Raw genomic sequence first — 9,436 nt, 5'->3', positions numbered from 1 at the left:
AGCATACAAACCCCAGAATCAAATGTAGTGTGAAATATACCGAAAGGATGCAGTGACGAAAAAAAAAAAAGGTAATGTATGTGGAAACACAAGACAAAGCCATAGTGCAGGTGTGGCAATTAGGCCTACATACCTTGCACAAGTTTACGAAGACCTTAATACAATGAGCGACCATCGAGATCACCCGAGAAGGTCACATTGACCTTTTGATACAATAACCTGATTTATGGATAGATTCGAATTTAATGTTTCCCTGTAATTCAAAAGGTTGCCCTATTTAGCAGCAACTGCTGCGTGCAAATTGGGTAATATACTTGTTGAAATACGCTGAAAATGTCGTATGGATGGACTACCGGTATATTGTTACTGGTTAAAACTTGTGATATCAATATATTTGGAGACATTAGTAAACCAGACTACTTTATTCGATGCCTCGACGGTACGTCGTTGTAAAATGAAAAAAAGAAAAAACATGGCAGTCGCAATGTATATAAAAAAGCAAACAAACTTTGTCACTTTATCAATCTGTGAAGAGAAACAAACACAACAAAAAGCAAAAAGATTTTTGAAAAAAGAAAAAAATGAAGAGATCAGTAATCAAGGAATTTTAACAATCTACATAGGTTATCCTCTCACAATTAATACTGATCTCCCCGTAAGAAGCACTATGACGATTTCTATTTCTTCTTCAGCATTTCTGAATCTGTATTCAGATCGATTCGGACATCAGTTACGACTAGAATTAATACGACTTTTATCTCCGATAGTCGCAGATATTCAACGCATCACCATTAAAAATCGCTTACGTACATAATATACTTGAGAGTGATCCATCTCAAAACATTATCATGATGAAGGACAATTTCTTCTTTTATTGATTTACGGGATTAATTACTCCTAGTTCTCAGGATTTCACGTTGATTCTCGACAGATTCGAAGATTATGTGCTCGTAGGGTTCCATTAAAGGGTAAGGTTTTGTTCTTGAGATGGATACAATGTTGTTTATCGCTCAGTGCCATTTGTCACTAGATGATACTGCATTCAAAATGTCTTCTCGTCTTGCTCGGTATACATCTTAGTTGTTGTTTTTTTAATTCTTGTATCAATCAATTTGTAGATTTTCTTCTCTTTACCCCTTTTTTTCTCCTCCTTTTTTTTTTCTCCGCCTCCTCCCTTTTCTTTTTTTCCCTGTCTTTTCTTCCACTGGATTCCAGGGAATTCTCAGATTATTACTACTATTTGTGAAGAGGAAAAATACGTAATTACTCGTTTACAAACACACAACGAGAATATTTTACTCGTGCAAAAACAAAAAAAGGGAAAAAAATGTAAAATCGTGTGGCCATGCTCACTTTGAGATGAAAATTACACCCACGGTTTCAAGAATTCATCCTCTAATGATCTGGAAAAATAATATTTCAGCCAAATGAAGGATTGTACTGAAAAGTGGTGATGATAGTGATAGAAATGGTAACATTATTACCGACTGAGAGTGTGGTGACGAAAAGCAAGAAAGGGCAATGGCGGTGATATTATTTTGTGCATTATCCACTTAAAAAAAACAGCAACAACAACAAACAAAAAAGATGGGACTTATATCAGTAGATGAATAGGAGAATGAGAAAATTGAATGATACCATCTCTTGCAAAAGAGCTGACATGGCTTTATCGCAATATACAGACGAGGCAGTTTCTCTCTTCATTTGGGTTATTATTTTATGGCACAGAGTAGGCCCTACATACACTGTATCCTTGAGTCCGCGCTTGACAGAAATTGTGATGGAAATTGACACACTATATACAGCAAAACAGCTTGAGTAGAAACCATAATATTCTAACACGAGATTTGGAAAGAAGACAAGAAAAAGAGAAAATCGTATGGTATCAGCTCAATAAAAGAGCTGACACGCCTTTACCGATATTGACATGATATACGAGACAGTTCCTGTCTCCATTTTGGGTCACTGTAAAGCACCTTCGTATCTATGAGTCCGCGCTTGACAGAAATTGTGGTGGAAATTGAGACACTACAGCAAAACGGCTTTATAGTTGAAACGACAATGTTCTCGGAATAGCTTCGGAAGTCTTGTATTTCGAAATAGGAGTCGATGTTAAGTACGCTGATTTCAAGCTCAAGGCAGCGATCTCGAGATAAGAATTGAAAAATGATGACATTGACTTAAGCTTTATGGCATACCGGTCGGCTCTCATTCTTCAAAACTGTGCATAATGAATACTGAGATCTTTATCTCCTGAAAAAAAAGCCCGAACATTAAAAGCTTAAAAGCAAGAAAATCTTCATGCGATGAAAGAAACATTATCATTAACGATGAAATAAAGCTGCATGCGTGATACGGGTTGGATACTAGCGTTACAACAGCCGTCAAATGCTTTTGTATATTCTCATTAAAAGTAACAGGGTGCAATTTCGGAGTAATGATTCTATTACACTCCTTTCGTACTTCCCGGCGCGCTTATAATAAAAGTCGTCTCCGAGAATGACGTCCAACTTCTAAACAGAACGTCTGGGCTAGTTAGGTGCTACTAATGCCAACAAAAATCACGCATGCTTTTTTTTTCATTTTGTTCTGTTTAGTTTTGTAGGTAGTCATGTTCTTATAAGACACCTCATTTTCCTAGAATCATTGTCCAGTTTCAGGTTTCTTCACTTATCAAAATGTGTTTGTATGGAATAAGAGGACGGGAAAGAGAGAGAGGGGGGAGGGAGGGAGGGAGGGAGAGAGGGAGGAAGAGCTGGAGGGAGAAAAGGGGGAAATACTTATTATGGTCATGTTTATGACCTTTACTGACTATTATAGATTCTTTGAAATCATTTTATTTTTATGCACTAAACTATCTATGATTTTATGTATTAGCTTTTCTCAAAACTTGGGGTATATGTCGTTAAAAGCTTGTGAACATTTTTGGCAATAATTGCATGGTTCGCATCAGGAAAAAATAACAGTCAAAGATAAATAAGTGCAAAGTACATTTTTGTTTCCTCAGAAGAGTAGGTTTGTAGGAACGAGCCCGTACGTGGTTGTTAGATTGCTCTTTAAAATAGATCTTCAATGAGCAATCTCCGCAATTAGTAATTGTTAAAAAGCTAGCGTCATTACTCAGGACAATAAAAGTGCAAAACTGGAACATCGGGTACTTTAACACGATGTCTTTTATTGTCTACATCGACTTGGCAATTACAGAATGCATTACCGCTATGCCGTAAATCACACGGGGTCAACCTGAACATCCGCCCGTACTCCCCCCGTAGCACTCGAGTTGTCAACGAGGTAATTTCCTCGTGTTTGTCTCCGTTCATTTTTCGAGGATCCCCTTTCGTCGCTTGGCGCATTGCCTGTCTTCATTAACCTGCCATTAATTATGGCATCATCGAAAGGCGAGTGTTATTACATTCCGTGTATTATGCTGGTGCACCTCCCAAAAACCTAACGACTGCAGCCCCTGAGCCTTCGCTTGTCAGAAGTCTGCAGAAACACGCCGTGTTGAGTTGTTTGCTCTGCAGCACTCAAACGCCTGCATGCACGGAATAGAAGGGGAAAGCGTTTCGTGTGTTCTTTTCAGTTAATGGTTGATCGCGTACCAGAAATTTATAACCTCGTTCTCAGGGTCTTTTCTTCTCAAAATTTGAATGTGAATATCATGTGCGTCTCTCTTTATAGGGTATACTTATGGTTAGCTGATAAGATACACACAATATACATTTATGTAACTAATAGACATTTATTATTGGTATTATTGATATTATTATTATTGTCATCATCATCATCATCATCATTATCATTATTATAGTTATTATTACTTGATATTTGTTTATTTATACGGGGCCCCCGGTATCTAAATATATCGAAATACATAACCACTCTCAACTGTAATGTTTCAATATCGGGAACCGCCGCACACATGCTATCTATGTCGACGAAATTATTGCTGAAATAAGGATTCGCTCCGTCATATTTTACTATGCGAGTATGTTATATTCGAAGGATTCAGAACGTGTTTTTATGACGTCATGCGTCGTTCATGCTCTTGCAATGACATAACCGATGATGATGAAGATGATGCAGAACAATGCTGGTGGAAGGGAAACGAATTGTTTTAGGTTCATTAAGATGAAGTTGCGTCACATCATAGCATGTCCCTCTTTAAATCTATACTTTGTTCAAAATTTTTACTTGATCATCTCACAACATTTGAGTCCTTTAAACTGCAGCATTTCGTGTCAATCCAGTAATATCTTGGAATGAGGAAATATATGAGGAAGAGTATTGGCTGTTATTTTCGCGAGTTTTTAATTTTTGCGAATTTCGGGAATCAAAGTTGAATCGCGAATTTAACAACACGCGAAAACGTCACCATGCACTAAGCTAAAAGAGCCCTTATGAAGGCGTGTGTGTCAGTTCGCGAAAACAACTCGCGAAAATGCATGCGACCTCTTCATGCGCCAAAATATCTGTTCACAAAAATAACAGCGTATACAGTATGCAGTACTCTCTAAAAAAAAAAATCGAGTGAAAATATTCATTCTTAAAGGAGTGAATACAAAAAAAGAGTGAATTTAGAGTGAAATTGGAGTGGATTTTGAGTGAAATGTTCATTTTCACTCTTTTTGGAGTGATCTCAGGGATCACTCCAAAATTTCGAGTGATCCCTAAGGTCACTCCAAAAAGAGTGAAAATGAACGTTTTCATTCAAAATTCACTCCAATTTCACTCTAAATTCACTCTTTTTTGTATTCACTCCTTTAAGAGTGAATATTTTCACTCGATTTTTTAGAGAGTATTTTACAAATATGTATAATCATGCGTGTGCATGTATGGGTATGATGTATATCAACGGGCTGAGCAGTTCGGGAATTAAATGTTAAAGTCATACCACGATTTGATGGAATAACTTAAAAAAGACACTCTCTTGGTGAAAAACTTCTGATTTCAATACAAAATATTTACTTCCGAAATGTTCAGCTGTGAAAGCTATAGCCTTCATCAGCGGAATGACCCGTCTCCGTCAGATCACGTGTTGGTCGATGACTGCCGGTCAAAGACTTTCGGAAGTTTTTAGCGCCTCCCCCCCCCCCCCCCCCCCCCCCCGTCTTTGTTCAGAAAAAACAGGAGTTTGCCGTTATAGCATTTTTATCGAAACCTTTAATTGAGTAAAGCAAAGGATTCAACCATTAATGTGTTATTGCCATTTTGGCGTAAACGTACAGAGAGAGAGAGAGAGAGAGAGAAAGAAAGAAAAAGCGATATGAAACATTGATGTCTATTGAGCAACCTTTGACACAGAAAATAAAAGATAATTCCAAACAGTGACGTTCACTTAATTTCAAGAACGAAGGCAGTTGAATTGTGGGTAATCTTCGCTTATCATGCATGTGTATACAAACTTACAAACTGCACATACCTTATCTAATGCTATAAGCTATTACCGCGATTCAAATACTGTGCTGTGTGAATAGAATGAATGCACATTCGTTTACATTGATTTATTCGGCAAACATTCTCGTGTGCTAGGGACTCACCATTTTACCATCTATCCAAGAGACGTGTTCTCGGAATCATTCCTGTGTCTGAGCGGAAACAGATGGTGCTTCCCGCCATAAATCGAAATACATGACAAATTTGGATCGTACTCGACTGGAAATGTGACCATCAATCAAACTGTCAAAACAAAACAAAGATAGCTCTATAGCAGTCTCTTTGAATGAGAGATATCATGCTACCATTAATCTTTATCATGAAATGGTTGCAGTTAACAGAATATTTCGTCAGATAAAAACTTGAGAAAGAAATGGACACGGAAAAGCGGAACTTCGATTCATGTACGACTGCATTTGCAGCGCGCGTGAAATAATCCTGATAATCAAAAGATAAAGGAGAAAATGAAGAAAAACCCGACTCTTGAACATTTATTTCGTCAATTAGCAAGAACTAAACACTGCTTGGCAATATACAGAGAAAGTGGGGCGGTGGCGGGAACAGAAAAAAAAAAAGAAATGCAAGGTTGTTGTGAGTGCGCCCTCAATAGGTGAAAGTATTGCGTCGCTGGACTGGCGAATAGTAACATGAGCAAGCTTAATAGACACATTATAATGTGTTATCCTACGGCGAAATCATTCCCATAACCATATCAGATCTTTTCGCAGAAGTCATCCAGAGATATTTCAAAATGCCATACTTTTTTCTCGACAAAATGGAGAGAACGTTCGTCTCGAAGGGTGTGCAATGTGTAAAGCCTTAGACATAAATTTTCACCCTTAACAATTTTAATGTTAAATCTGTAAGAACGAAATTGATTTTGCAGTGGCCATGATAATGATTAAGTTAATTCCCCAAAAGTTTTTACATAATCATCGCGCATTTATGTTACCTATTTCACTGCGCCGTATATTTCACCAGGCGATACACTGTCATCAAATTGCGCTGAACGGGCTCGGTGTCTCTTGTAACATAGCACTCACGCTCTCTCTACTTTTAATCTCACACGTGATACAATCTACGTCACTGCCTAATCATGGTGTACTCGTCTACTCTCATTCACATACTTTCTGGAGAACATGGCCGGATGACGTATTCAGTTCAGCCCTGAATCCACCGAAGGGTCAATGTTTTTAGAACGCTCTCACATCACCCACGCACATTAGATATGCGCCCCAGCTGAGAACATGTCAATTGTTTGTTTTTACTGTCTTTCATTGAATACTAACGACAGTAGCAAAACATTAACTTATCCCCCTCTCAACCATCCGAGCAAGACAGTGCTGACCGTTCATCTTATCTCTAGCTGTCTAGTGCAAATGAGTTCTGAGATCCTTCGTATAGTAGACGGATTCTTCATCTCAACTTTTTGTCTTATTCTGTCATTATGACTTTTTTATTTCAAAGTATTGACTTTGAATATTCAGTATTTTTGAAAGCTGCAGTTGTTATATCGAGAGCAATCAATTTCAAATTGATATAACTTTATACTTCGGCATCCAAATAGTGATAGCGATTATCAAAGAATTAAGTATAAGCAAAATGACTAGTTTGTACTGATGCTGCTGTAATCAAGAATGCAGATAATAATTGTGCTGATAATGTTTATCGACTTTAGATATAATGATTTTTCCCTGTCTCCGGTCTATCGCGGACTGTCAATCTAATTGGTCTGTGTACTCGAATGTGGGTAAGCGGTCTTCCACGCCAACGGGAACGTCTTTGTTTTGTCTATTTTTGTTTTGTTTTTTTGTTTTTTGTTTTTCCGGGGGTATAATCCTCGCCGGAACCACAGCAATTAAAGTCGATCGTGATAGCAAGGCTTTGGCCGTTTGATTGTCACTGCGATACACGTGCTTTTACAGCGTCGGCGACTTTTAAGAAGAACACAACACCTGGCCACCAGCCTGTCCATGCGAAGGTGGTTAGAGAGAATTCCATGAGTGCAGACAGCAGACAGACGGGACCTGGATATAATTCTTAATATCCCTGGATGTCCTTCCTGTTTTTTATCTTAGCTGTAATCACAACGGACAGCGCAACCGGAATTCTATTTCGTACTACTTTTAAGATAGCACATACCTAACAGGCACCGACAAGTTTCTAGTGCGGCGAAGTCCCCGCCGCTCATTGGTACACAAGGTTTGGGGCAGATAGATCGTAAATTCTCTCTGTCCAAGCAGGGAATCATTCCGTCAAGGTCGTCTTGTCTTTATTGTGTTCTTTCCAAGTCTGACTTATTTCCGAAGGACATTTATTCACCAATAAAGGGCAAAAAGGCCCCTCATGTCCCTTTTCCTCAATGTTATGGCAACATTCGAATCTGATGAGTGCAATAAAAAGCGGGACAGTCGTCAGTAGATGTGAACATACCATGAACTACTGTGCTTAGAAATAGGTCTGAATTACTTCCAAAGGGCATTTATTCACTAATAGAGTGAAAAGGCATTTCATGTTTTTATTCCTCATTGTTATGGCAGCATTCTAATTGGGGCGCAATGAAATCGGGACAATCGTCATTAGATGTTAACATACCATGAACTGCTGTGCACTTACAAATACATGTAGGTCTGATTTATTTCCAAGGACATTATCTTATCGGCTAATAAAGGGCAAAAATGCTTATCTATCATGTCTCGATTCCTCGTGCTGTGGCAACATTCTTATCAGGACGCAGAAAGTACGGGACAATCACCGTTAGATGTGAACATGCCACAAGCTGCTGTGTGTCACGAAAACCCTCCAGTCTCCTTGAGACCTATGGCTGCCATAGTTGTCAGCCCTCTTTCACATTTCAGCCGACCTGGCGTCCCTTTAGGAGCAGAGTCAGGGACTAACTTTCGTCCCAGTGGCGGATCCAGAAGGGGGGGGGGCGCCGGGCGCGCGCCCCCTCTTTATTTTATGTTAAAACAAAAGAAATAAAGAGAAAAAAAGAGGAGCGTGCGCCCCCGCCCCCCTCCCCTTTACTTTTGTAAAGAGCGCCTTCCCTGTACCGAATTCCTGGATCCGCCCCCAGCGCCCGGTCGTTGTCGTCTGTCATGTGAAATCTTGATTCGACTGAGTCAGCAGATGACAACATCATTAATGAATAAGGACGGCGCGAGAGAGATAGCCTGGCTGTTGCATTGCATCGAAAGCACTCCAAGATAGAAGTAGTCACCGATATCAGAGGAACCAAGGATGTGTCTTGTTTTTACGGATTTCAAGTCAGGACGCAAATATTGTTTTTCTTGCTTCTTAACAGTCAGGCAAGCCTGATACACAAACACCATCATGTATGTTACATGTTTTGTAACATAGGAACATGTCTGTGTTTAAGGTGCGTATGTTTTTTTTCGGAATGGGGGTGGTAGAAGGCTTGAATTAGCGGTACACCACGTGTTTTTTGTTCGGTATGTATGTTGCTCTTAAAAGAGCCTAGCTACTTCCGCCGTTTCGGTTATTTCTATTCATCCTCTCTCTCTCTCTCTCTCTCTCCTATCTCTCTCTCTCTCTCTCTCCTTTCTCCTTTCATTCGTTTTTCTTCTTCAATTTACCTAGATAGAAACGCAAAACATTAGGACTGGGAGACTAACATCCCATGTCTCGCCGAGTAGCCGTTGAAGACGATAATTCAAAATGCTGAGAAAAAATGTGTCGCTTGACTCCGTTTAGCCATCATGACAAGGCGAATTGTATTCGACCTGTATGAAAAATTAAAACTACGATTGGCTAGATCCATCACAGCTATTCATGTTAATGCAGGAGTCATTTGAATGGAAATAAGGGGGGAAATATGTTAAAGTACCATAATGTGTATGTACACACAGGGACACGCACCATTCAAGAGCATTCTAATCAAGATGAATGAAGCAGTGCAAAGGGCGAGGGGTGTGATCAGCACAGCAAGTGATATGTGCGCCGCAGTAACCGTAAATTCATAGTCACGTGAGCTTGGTCA

The sequence above is a fragment of the Diadema antillarum genome, unplaced genomic scaffold, assembly GCF_040938485.1.
Source record: "Diadema antillarum isolate AM-2024a unplaced genomic scaffold, OU_Dant_1.0 seq00000925_RagTag, whole genome shotgun sequence".
Taxonomy (NCBI): Eukaryota; Metazoa; Echinodermata; class Echinoidea; order Diadematoida; family Diadematidae; genus Diadema; species Diadema antillarum.
Note: the sequence above shows the minus strand (reverse complement) of the source record.